The sequence below is a fragment of the Danio rerio genome, chromosome 18 (assembly GCF_052040795.2).
Source record: "Danio rerio strain M-AB ecotype USA chromosome 18, GRCz13ab, whole genome shotgun sequence".
In the NCBI taxonomy this organism is placed as follows: domain Eukaryota; kingdom Metazoa; phylum Chordata; class Actinopteri; order Cypriniformes; family Danionidae; genus Danio; species Danio rerio.
Window position 1 is genome coordinate 48,195,491 of NC_141038.1, and position 13,085 is coordinate 48,208,575.

General features: G+C 34.9%; 1 protein-coding gene across 2 annotated transcripts in view; it reads left to right on the forward strand.

The window, feature by feature from the left end:
* The window catches only part of large2 (LARGE xylosyl- and glucuronyltransferase 2), a 332,880-nt gene that overhangs the window by 1,107 nt on the left and 318,688 nt on the right, over window positions 1–13,085 (forward strand). Inside the window, exons 3-4 of one of the 2 annotated variants that reach the window (XM_087291895.1) lie at window positions 12,314–12,470; window positions 12,551–12,739. The gene's annotated coding sequence lies outside the window, so the exon portion shown is untranslated. Of the gene's footprint in view, window positions 1–12,313; window positions 12,740–13,085 lie in introns of both variants that reach the window. The other variant, XM_087291894.1, reaches the window with a different exon arrangement.

The window sequence follows — 13,085 nt, forward strand, 5'->3', positions numbered from 1 at the left end:
TTTATTTGCGTTATTTTTATATGTTTATAAAAAAATTTCTCCTCTTTTTTTCCCCCTTTTTTCCTGTTTTATATGTGTTTATTATATTTTTTAACCTGATCATTACATTATTATCATTGTTACGATCACTGTCTTTTTTGTGTTGGTTCGAACTTTGTAATTTTGTAGGATTTATATATATATATGTATGATGATTACATGATTATATATATATGCATGATGATTTGTAGGATTTATATATATATATATATATATATATATATATATATATATATATATATATATATATATATATATATATATAAATTACAGTTAGCTACAAATTACAATAGATCACCCTCAAATGACGGATCACCTTCAGATTTTTCCGTCACTGCTGAAAAATATCTGTCACACAGCAGTTCAGACTTTGATAAAAAGGTAAAAAAAATCCAGTCCAGTTCACAATACTTTTTATACTTATACTTTTTCATTAAATCAGTGATATCATTTATAAATTTGGCAAGTTAAAATCGTTTAATTTCTAAGCAATTTAGTAGTTTTGATCAGGACAGGACTAAGGTTGATTAACAGATCTCTGCAAAAATTTTTTTACAAATATTTATCTGATGAATTTTTACAACAGTTTTCATCCCTAACAAAACAAAAGTTTAGTGAATATGCCCAGCGTGTATTGCTGAGTTAAAAAAAAACAAACCCAAGCATTTTCTCAAAATATGTGTCAAAAAAAGGTGTCACCAAAAGTCCTTCTGCTAGCTGAAACAGAAAAAGTTATGGACAAATTAAGACTCAAAATCACCCCAGAGTGGATGAAAACATCCCCAACAGCACATTAGGGTTAACATTGTATAATACATATTGTTTTGGACTACAATTATAGTCCAACATTAAGTTTTACTGTATTTACAGGATGCCCTAAGTAGTTTTCTAGTCTTCTCCTCTGAACATTTTCTGTCTTTGAACTGCTAATCTTGTAAAAGCTCCTCGACGGGTCAACAGCACAGTCAGGGATTAGAAAACCTCTAGATGCGTGACCCAAAATTGAATATAGCCCACAACCATCATCATAATCAGCTCCTTCAAATGAACTAGAATTAATTGAGCATATGCGTTTATAGCAGCAATCCACTTTCATTTCTTTAAAAGGCTAACGGTCCATTTTTTTATGTTAATAACTGAACACTAGAGGATGCAAAAAACTGATAAATTCAAGCATCTCTGTCCGAGCGTGCCCTGTGTTTATTGGCAGAACAACAGAAAGCAGCTGGCATGCCGGTGGAGATCCAGATATGAACAGAAATGAAGATCATCAGCTGATGAATGTGATGGGATAACATCAGGAGAGTGGATTATAGACATTTGATATCAAGAGAGAATGAGGCTAGCTCGGCTTATTTATAGAATAAGGCATGGATTAATTTTGATTCAGCATTACGGACATAAATCTGAAATATAAATCGGATATCAATCTGAATACATAATAGTGCTGGAGCTGATTTGAGGTGCAGGTTTTTAAAAAGAAGAGTAAAAAAGCAGTCCTTCTTCCATTACATGTGCATTTATACACTGTATAAATATCTGTTAAATAACAGTATATCAGTATTTTGTGATTCACAAGTGTTGTTTCGTTTATTTACAGTGGTGAATTGCAGTTTGGCATGTTGATCTGTGCTCTGTCGACTTTTGCTTTAAATATTTTGCTTACTAGAAATTTTAGCTGACATTCACTTGTAAATACAAATGCACTCACATTTTAACAATTAGAGGTTAACCCAAGCCCCAAGACAAAAAAAAAAAGTCATAAAAGTAATAATTAAACAAAAATTAAACATACTTTACCTCAGCCAACCACACACCAGTGCTATCCAATGGTAAACGTAGGTACTAAAGTCACAGTAAACATATTGATCTCAAGTTTGTAGAAAGGACATAAAAGATGACCACATTTTTTCAAATAACAAAATTTTATCTATTAGGGTATACCAGATTTTTTCCAGATTTAATCTACCCGTTTACTCCGTCAGCCATAATTTAATAGTTGGAACTTTTTTTTTTTTTTCCAAAACAAAAGAATACGTTTTTTTTCTTTTTGGCAGAGATCAACCCATATTAAACAAACTGTTGTTGTACCCGTGTAATTCTCAAAAATTCTTCGAAAACTCCACATAAAATTACTATAGGATCTGGTTCAATCGGAATGTCTAACGCAAGGGTCACCAATCCTGGTCCTGGAGGGCCGGTGTCTCTCCAGGGTTTAGCTCCAACTTGCCTTAGCACACCTGACTGCTGTTTCAAGTAAACCAAGTAAGACCTTGATTAGCTTGTTCAGGTGTGTTTGATTAGGGTTGGAGCAAAAATCTGCAGGACACCGGCCCTCCAGGAACAAGTTTGGTGACCACTGGTCTAACGTATCCGAAAAAACTTGGAATATTTTGTTTTAGAAACTCTGTAATTTGGGTTGGAATCTAAAAACTGACATTTGTCACACACTTCTTGATTTTATTTAATTTGCATTTAGAATAATGGACTCTTTACCTGTTCTAAACCCTTATAAAGCAAGAAAATGGTACTACCATCTTTTAGACATCTTTCCAGAAATATGTACGTGGGCGATGCTGTAGCGCTTTGAGAACTTTTGATGTTGAATATTCAACTAATATGTTTAAGAAATAAAATATGAAGAAATAAGTCTGTAAAATGTCATAAAATTGGCATGTTTATTACAAAGTTTTTGTAGCAATAAACAACACCAATCCAGACAATAAATCACTTTAAACTATTAGAAATGTTAGTAAAAGTCAAAGTTAAAAGTTGTTGAAAGATCCACAATGCAAAAATATAAATAAACATGGAAAAATAAAAACACGAAGCACAAAATACGGAAAATTCACGTATATATTTTTTACAATTTAAAGGGGGGGGGGAGGTTGGTTGGTTGGTTGGTTATAGCGAACCGAACAGTGGGCGGTGTTGGCAGGGGGCGTTGTCGCAAACTATTCCGGCATATGTTTTAGGCAGCGGATGCCTTTCCAGCCGCAACCCATTGGAAACACCCATACACTCTCCCTTTCACACACACTTATACACTACAGCCAATTTAGCTCATCCAATTGACCTATAGCACATGTCTTGTCTGTGGGGGAAACCGGAGCACCCGGAGGAAACCCACACAAACACTGGGAGAACATGCAAACTCCACACAGAAATGTCAACTGGCCCAGCCGAGACTCAAACCCATGACCTTCTTGCTATGAGGCGACACTGAGCCACAAATGCTGTTCATTAAATGTTGTATTCATCAAAGAATTATGGATGATAATCAGTTTTAACACAAAACATGTACAAACAAACCACAATAAGAAGCATTATTACAGCAAATCAGCATTTCAGAAGCATTCCTAAAGGACCATTTGTATTTTAAATCGTAATGATAAATCACAAGATCACTATTACTATTATTAATTCAGCCTTGGTGAGCAAAACTAAAAGCAAGAACTGTCATAGGTGAACTATGCCTTTAATCCTGCTCATTAGATCTCATCTCAGTGTGTAAAGACAGTTTGAAGCTATTTTTACTAAAGGACACGAATCCTCGTCCTTTAGCAGATTGGTTATCCGCTTGCTTCTGAATCTCACGGCTAATTATGAGTGCTGAAAACATTTTGGAGGCATTCTGGGAAGTAACGTGATGTGACGGGACACAGTTAGAGGGGCTTGACTCGCTTTGCACATGTACACTGATGATATTATTATTGTTTATTTATGCAGGCTCTTTATTTCTCTCCTAAACCTCCAAGGTACGGTTCAGAGAGAGCATTTAAAAATAATTCCTCTCTGAATTCAGTTTTAATATCTTGCGTGCTTATGATGCAGTTTGAATATGATTGGCATAGAGTTCACTACTGCCCTGATTAATTTAGTCTTAATCAAAAACTAGAGATTTAATTTAGTAGTTGATCCCTCTGTTTTATCCCCTGTGCATACTGGAAGGATGAAGATGCCATTCTAAGTGCTTAAGCGGGTCTTAAAAAGTAATGACTTTACTGTGTCATTGTTTAAATCTAGCCACAACATCAGTTTAAATGCCCACCAATTCACATCACCAATCCATCTAAATTTGAAACAAGAATGTAATTTTAAATGACATATGAAATGTGAATGAAATATTTAGTTATTTCCTCCAATACACCACCTGACAAAGGTCTTGTCCTCACAAAAGTTTTAGGAACAGCAAATAATAACTTGACTTCTAGTTGATGGTTCGGTATCCGAAGTGGCCTATATGAAGGGCAAAGGTCTCTAGATTACGTTTACTTTACCAAAATAAAATAAAATATGATCATGCCTTGATTTTTAATGATTTATTTAGGTCAGTAAGGTCTGACTTTGCTTAGACAAAAGTCTGGTCACTTAACAGATGTAATGTACAGTATAGAATATAAAGTCATGCTGCAGTGGAGAAAGAAAGAATATTGTGTATGGCTCCCATGAGCTTGGAGGACTGCATCCATACATCTCTGCAATGACTCAAATCACTTATTAGTAAAGTCATCTGGAATGGCAAAGAAAACATCTTTGCAGGTCTCCCAGAGGTTATCAAGATACTTTGGATTCATCTTCAATGCCTCCTCCTTCATCTTACCCCAGTCATGCTCAATAATGTTGATGTCTGGTGACTAGGCTGGCCAATCCTGGAGCACCTTGACCTTTTTTGCTTGCTGGAAACTTGATGTGGAATACAGTTCAACAGATGATTCATCTGAAAAATCTACCATCTGCCACTTTTCCAAATGATCAACTAGAAGTCAAGTTATTATTTGCTGTTCTTACAACTGGGATAGACCACAAGACATGCACCATTAAATTATGCATCATAAGAGTAGGAACTTGAAGAAAGATCGCAAATAAATAGGGTAGGGTACTAAATAGGGTAGTAAATAGGGTATTTTTGATGTCATTTTGATCAATTGTAAAGAACAAAAAAGATCCACACGCATTTATTTGAATCAGTGATTATGTAAAACTTTGTTTTTGATTGTTATTCTCTGTGTGTGTGTATTTACCGTCCAGGTTTAATTACTTTTTTTTATATAATGTTTGTTTAATAAAACAAAAAACAAATAGAAGACATTCACAAGACGCCACATGTAAAATCATAATAACTTAAACTAGACAGAGCTATAACATTTTTCACAGCTTTGAGAGACTTCATTAAAAGAGGAAGTTCGCTAACAAAAACCTTATAAAGAGGGGATTTTGAAAGTTGTGGATAAAGAATTGACCATTTAAAATAATAAAATTAACAAAATTGCACTTTTTTATCGTAATTTTTTAAAATAACAAATCTTTTGCATTCAGTGTTATCAACATATTAATTTCAGCAGAACAATTAGAAAGTCTTTCCAAAAATAATTGTTCATTCTGACAATCAACAAATAAGTGACAGAGGGATTCCTCACTGTTTTTGTAAAAGGAACATTCATTGGTACAATTCAGTATGATTTTCTTATCTCCCAATTACGGTTGGGTTTCGGTCCCACACCTCCTTTTAAAAATCATACATTTACATACAACTGAACTCGCATGCTAAACAGACAAAAATTACATTTTACTTGTGAGATCAGCAGTATCTAAACCCACAGATTGACTGTTACAACAGAAATTGATAATATGATTTGATAGTTTTTTATTTTTAAAATATTTCCCAAGTGATGTTTAAGAGAGCAAGGAATTTTTCACAGTATTTCCTTTTTTCTGGAGAAAGTCTTACTTGTTTTATTTTGGCTAGAATAAAACAGTTTTTAGTTTTTTTTAAACCGTTTTAAGGTCAATACTATTAGCCCCCTTAAGCAATATTTTTTTATTGATTGTTTTCAGAGCAAACCATCCTTATACAATGATTCCCTAATATCCTAACTTGCCTGATTAACCTACTGTAGTGAAGCCTTAAAATATTACTTTAAGCTGAATACTAGCATCTTGAAAAATATCTGGTCAAATATTATTATTTATTATTTAGACTAATATTAATAAATCAGTTATTAGTAAATGAGTTATTAAAACTAATATGTTTAGAAATGTGTTGAAAAAAAAATCTTTCCGTTAAACAGAAATTGAGAGAAAAATATACAGAGGGCTTTTAATTCAGGAAGGCTAACAACTCCGATTCCAACTGTATGTAAAAGAAATCTCATGCAACCTGTGCAAATCTAAACGAAATACTATGAACTGACACACATTTCATTTAAATCCTGACTGTCGTAATAGTTTTTTGACCCTGATTTTTAAACCGTGGGACATTTTTTTTGGTCAATTTTGTTCGTGCTCGTGGCATTTTTGCCGCAGGGCCCACATTTCAAATAAAAAGCCCTCAACTCCTCAGATTCAAATCTAAGAGCTGTCTGTTTCGCTGCTGAAGTAAATGACTTTAGTCTATCTTTAGACGGGGCCAGGTTTATCGTTACCTCTAGGCAGGAAAGGATACACTTCAGCAGACTCAGGAAGATTAGAGGGGTCAAAAATCTAATTTTTCTTATCTAAAATAGTGAGTGCCATGAAGCCGGGGCTTCCCCTCTGAGGTGCTGTTAGCCTGTGGACTGGAGATTTGAAGGTGAGTGATGGTGTTCATGATTTAGCACAGCAGTTTGATGACATCTCTGTCCCAGAGGCGCTCCGTTGAGGGTCATTCGTCAGACATGAGCGATGCTTATGAAGGGAACGAGTGTGGATTAGACGTCCTGCTCTCCACTCAAAGCCTCATTCTTCTGCAAATCTCTTCTCTTTAGTTTTGGTGTATCCATGCACATCTTACATTTTTCTGAAAACAGCAGTCTGCTTCTTTACTTTATTCTTGGTGTTACTTGCCATCTTCGTTCATGGCTTTTCGTTGATCTTTCAGAACTGTCAACCAATGAGTTCAAAACACAAGAAGAGAGAGTCGCAGTGCTTAAACAAAAAAAAACTGTTCTGAAGTTGAACATATATTTCACAGTTTAAAATCTAGACCCTATTGAATAAAACCTATCATTAAGGGATGGCTCACCCAAAATGAGCGTTTATTTACTCATCCTTAAGTGGTTTCAAACATTGGAGTTTCTTTTTCTGTTGAACACAAAGGAAGATATTTTGAAGAAAGCTGGAAACCTACAACCTTTGATTTACTTCATATCAAAATCAAATATTATGTAAGTCAGTGGTTACAGGCTTTCCAGCTATTTCTTCAAAATTTCGTCTTATTAAACAGAATTAATAAACTCAGTTATTTTGAAATAATACTCAGAATTTTCCTTTTTCTATAAGCCATTGTCCTGGGAAAGAGTTGGAAAAAATAATGAGTTAAAGTCACAATTATTAGCCTTTAATTTAAGCTGGCTTTTTTGTAGCTCAACAATAAAACAAACAAACAAAAAAAAAATGACATTTAATTAGAAAAGACAACCTCTTAAAAGCATCCCTAAGGACAGCCCTAGTTGCCGAGTCCGACCGCCATATTGTTTACATGTGATCTGCTAGCTGAGGAAGTTAAGGTTTTCTGTAGACACCGCCCATTCCACAAGGGAGCCCAGTGATTGGCAGGAGACTTAATTTGTATATGGCTCTGTTGTGAATAATTAATCACGTAAGTCTAAGTAAGTGGAGTGATTAAATATTTACCACAAGACACACTCTTTTGGTCTATTTTTAAATGCACTTCTGGACTGGGAAATCAATGTTTAGAGAGGAAATGGTGCCATTTGTGCTGAAGAGTTACAGAATTCTTAGTTTATTTTATTTTTCAGTATGTGAGTTTTCTTTTTACTATATCCTAAGGGCCATTATTACCAAAGATACTATGTCTGCTCCAAAATTCAGATATTGGTTAATCATTTCATGCTTTTCCTTGGCAGGTTTAAATAAAAAAATTTTGTTTACATTTTTGCAAAAATCCTAGTTCACCAAAAATTAAATCTGTCATTATTTTCTCACCTTCACTTCCTAAATAGAACTTAATTCAATTAGATTAATAATATTTATGAGTTTCTTTCTTTTGTTCGATACATTAATAAAGATGTTTGGAAAAATGCTGGTTGATGGCACTCATTGTCTTCGATATACTGTATGTATATTTTTCTAATATGGAAGTCAATGCAACCAGCTTTCTTTAAAATAACTTTATTTTTGTGTTCAACAGAAGAAATTCATAAAGGTTTAAAGCCACACGAGGGACAATAAATGCAATATTTCAATTTTTGAGGTAATTGCAATATTTTTGGGTAATAAGTTGCTATTTGTTTAAATCTTGTCATGTAAATTAGTTTTGGTAAATTAAATAATTAGCAAAGTAAATTATGTATTAAGCTAATAATTCTCACTTCAACTGTGTATGTGTGTGTGTGTGTGTGTGTGTGTGTGTGTGTGTGTATATATTAGGGATGTAACGGTATTGTAAATACCGTCATACCGCAATATTAATTTTTTTCGATATTACCGAAGTCGCATGACTCGGTAAAACTATAGGTCTTCTAAGAAAATTTGCTCAGGCGAATGAAGCGAAAGGGAGGTAGCGAAAACTACAATCCCCATCATCCCTTGCGGTCTGTTGTCGCTACAGATCCAGTAATGCGGAAATGGAGTGTGCTGCTAGAAGCGGGGATCAAAAAGAGCTGTAAAACTCTAAGGCCCCTTTTACAAGAGTGCATTTTAGTTTTAAAACGGCGTTGTAGAATGAAAACGATCCGCGTCCACACTCGCGTTTTACCCAGCGTTTCTGAACAGCTCTCCGTCCACACCAAAACGCTGAAAACGCACATCACGTGACCACACACACACTCTCGGGCAAGCGCTCCAGCATTTCTACCCAGATGAGAGCTCTGCTTGTCGGACTGCTCATCAAGCATCTCCCGCTGGATCTGATCTCGCTATATTTGCTAAACGTGATATTTCATTCATCTTGTTGTCTTTATCTAACGACATAGGCCAATTCCCTGACTTTGGTCATTGGAATCTATTAAGTTACTTGTTCACGGGTAACATGTTTTGGTTTTATAATTATCGATTATTAAAACTGATATTCAGCAAAAGAGAGGGTGTGTTTCGTATTTTCACTGAAATTGAAAGGAGGCAGTTGTTATAGGCTCCGTTTTGTTATAAATATGCACACAGTGAAGATTACGCTCATATATGCAGCACGACGCCTCAACATTTCTGCTGTCTGTTAAGTTGCTAATATTAAAAAGAAAATAGGCAGTTCCTTATATCATGTTTACATTTTATTGATGAGAAAGTGAAACAACGTAGCCAGGGTGATGTGAATGAATTTATAAAGTACACTGATCCCTTTGAAGATTTACCCGTGTCCTCGGTATGTTTTCCATATCAAACTGAGAAGGGGGAGACTGCAGCCTTGATCAAACTTGCGAAGTCTTAACTTACAAGAAGAGGATGCAAGACTGAACTGTGTGTGGGCTACTTAATATTGAGGAAAAGCCCCAATCAGATAGGCGAACGTTTGCAGCCCCGCCTCCGTTTTCAGATGTCTCCGTCTTTCCCCATCCACACTGAGACGGAGCAGCAGCGTTTTAGAATGAAAACGGCCTCTCCAGCGTTTTCAAAAAGCTCCGTTTTCGGCGCTCAAGAAATAAGTCATATAAGTCATATCTCTCTTGTCCCAGAAACCTCAGTACCAAATGAGAGGTTTTTTTTTCTGTTGCAGGGGACATTGTAAATGCCCAGAGATACCAGCTTTTACCAGATTATATTTATATGATAATTTTCCTTTAAACCCATCTCTATCTAATTGAGTGAGTGATTAAATGTTGAATGTGATGAGTTTTCAACAATACTAAATTAAAAACTTAAATTTTTTTTTACATGGTTTAATATTTTTTTTGTTATTAAAATTGAAGTTCCTGTTTCAAAGCTTACAGATAGATGGCTAATTTGTATGTCATTGACACTTTTGGCACTTTTTTGGAGTATTTTCATAAGTTTTGTTTTTTCCTGTAAATGATTCAATAAATACCGTACCGTGACATTGATACCGAGGTATTACCGTACCGTGAAATTCTGATACCGTTACATCCCTAGTATATATATATATATATATATATATATATATATATATATATATATATGTATAGTTATGTTACTCAATAATATGTAAATGTTAAGATGTATTCTGTCCAATGCAATTTGTAAAAGTAACATTTTCTAGTGAATTATTATTAGTGTATATATTACACTTTCATATTGTATCTGAAAGACTTTGTTGACTTTAATTAAGTGGTTCTTATTAATTGAATTTACATTTTAAACCTCATGAAGTTCTTCTTTTTACATTTTATTTGATACGTTTCAGCTCCTAAAACCATTTTTTAAAATAACACAACATAAATAGTCTACAGATTCAGTTTGGCCCTAGTACAAACATTGCACAATTTCTTGAGAAAACCCCAATAATTCCTAAAAGCAAATCACGTGGTGCAAACGAAAGATAAAGGGGACCCTGTGCAATACATGTTTGGCGCGATTTGTGGCTATTTTCAGCTCAACGCAGCAGTAATTTTCACGTTTTGCACCACATTGTTTAAATGGCAAATCCATTTGCACCACTTTGTGGACTCATGGGTATTTCAGTTTAGAAAGGAGGTGTGTTAAGGCGCATTGTTGGTGCTTTGCAATTTTGAGGCACTGAAATAGAAGATGCAATTGACCAGCTGAAAGCTGCTCTTAACTGCAGTGCATAACCGTTGCGCCTTAAACGCTTACACATTGCTTAATACACACAGGATGTACAGCAATACGCAAATATCTTTACAAATGAAAAAAAATTAAAGTATCAAAATATTACATAAATTACTATTTTCTACATAAATATAAAAACCACTGCCTGCATGACTATCTCAGGAAGCATTTTTTTCAGTTTATTTATGACAATTTGCATTATTACAATGTTGTTATTATTATTATTAGCAGTATTATTTATTATATGGGTCACACTTTACGATAAGGTTCATTAGTTAATGTTAATTAATGCATTTACTAACATGAACAAACAATGAACAATACATTTACTACAGTATTTGTTCATGTTAGTCAATGTTCGTTATTGAAAATACAATAGTTCATTGTTAGTTCATGTTAACTCATGGTGTATTAACTAATGTTAACAAGCATGGACTTGGATGTTAACAATGCATTTTTAAATGTTTAATTATGGTTAATAAATGCTGTACATGTGTTGTTCATGATTAGTTCATGTTAGTAAATGCATTAGCTAATGAACCTTATTGTAAAGTGTTACCATTATATGCATATTTATATTTGCTTTAATAAAAACAAGCTTAAGATTTGACCACCTGTTGGGTTTTGGACCAAGTGGGGCATAAGAATAGGACGTGTGTTTGGATGTAACACACTTTTTTGACCACACTTCATTATTATTGTTCATTTATTTATTTGATGGAAATTAGAACTGAATTTAGAAATAATTTTGAAACAAATCTTTGCCTTAACAAACAAAATTAAATATGTAGGCTAATGGATGTCTTCAGTAGAGTGAGTACAGCACTGTTTGCTTATTCACGAAAGTAAAGGAGTAAAGTAGAGAGTTAAAGTAAAGAGGCTAAATAGACAACACAATCTCATGGCAATTCGTAACTTTTTGATTTAGTGGCTAATTCGTATGAATTTGTTCAATCTAATTCGTACAATTTAGTACTATTTGCTCATCCCACAATGACGGTTGGGTTTAGGGGTGGGGTTAGGTGCCACGCCACCCTTTTTAAAATCGTACTCGTAATCGAATTCGTATGAATTAGCCACTAAACTGCCAAATGTAAAATACTTACGTTTTCTTGTGGGATCAGGCTGGAATAGAGGAGGCTCATTCTTTATCCTCGCTGCAGATGGTCTGTTTAACTGTTTTCTCACTAGTGAAGGATTCAGTTATTCCACAAAGTCCACCATGTAAATAGCAAATGCACCATGGTCTGACACAACTGACTCTTCAAGGGAGAAGAGACTAAATGGGTTCAATGCACATTATGCTCAAAACACACCCAGAGCTCATTAAGAGAATAAGCAAAACCCTGTTAGACCAGGCGCCAGGGCGCAGAGTGTATTTTTCCATCCTTAAAATAGCAAAAGTAGATTCAAACATGCCCTTAATGATTTTACGCCATGTGCTTTAGACTTTGTGCCTAGATCATTAAATGGAGCCCAAAGTCTATTTCTGCACTTCAAAATCAATTTCAAGCATCTATGTTTAGGTTATTTCGGTATTGTTAGCTGACCACCAATATCTGACCATCTTTCCTTCTCATTTCTCATGCAGGTAGTCGTCTGAGTTGCTTTCCCCTGCATCTATTTCACCACAGAAATAGAGATGGAAAAGCACGTCGGATCATGGGACAACCACAGCTGTGCACTTCCCTTCTTATCCCTTTTCCGGCTGTCGTGTGTGTGTGTTGGTCTCAGAAAGCAATCTCACGGTAATGAAATCACACGCGCACACATCCACCTGGCCAATCTCTCTGTAATGAAGGCTGCTTGCACACACACCTGGGACAAGGAGGATCCAGACAGGCCCGGACACAGACCATCACGCTGGCAGGCCGGAGAGCAGCTCATGCAATGGCACAGGTTTCCCCCGCAGGCGCCAGTTTCATTTAAAGGAGGGAGAAGGAGACGCTGCTCTGGCCAATCAGCTGACAGACTGACTGACAGGAGGGACGCTGGGCTGTAGCAGAGTTTAATAAAGGTACAGATATAAACCCAAAACATTGATTATCAGCGGTTAACTCCATTAAGGAGTGTTTTATATATATATATATTGTAAAAATATCTGTTAATTAACAGATTCTGTATTTTGTGATTCACAAGTGTTTTCTGTTTACTTACGGTTGTGGATTGCATTATGGCATGTTGATTTCTGCTCTGTTGACTTTTGATGTTGAAAATTCAACTCTACAGTTTAATAAAGTGACTTTTATTCACATTTTTTTTTGTTTAAATTAATCTAATGTATAAGAAAAAATATATAGAGGAAAAGAGTGTAAAATAACAGAAAATGTACAAACAGTTTATTACAAGGTTTTTGTACTGTA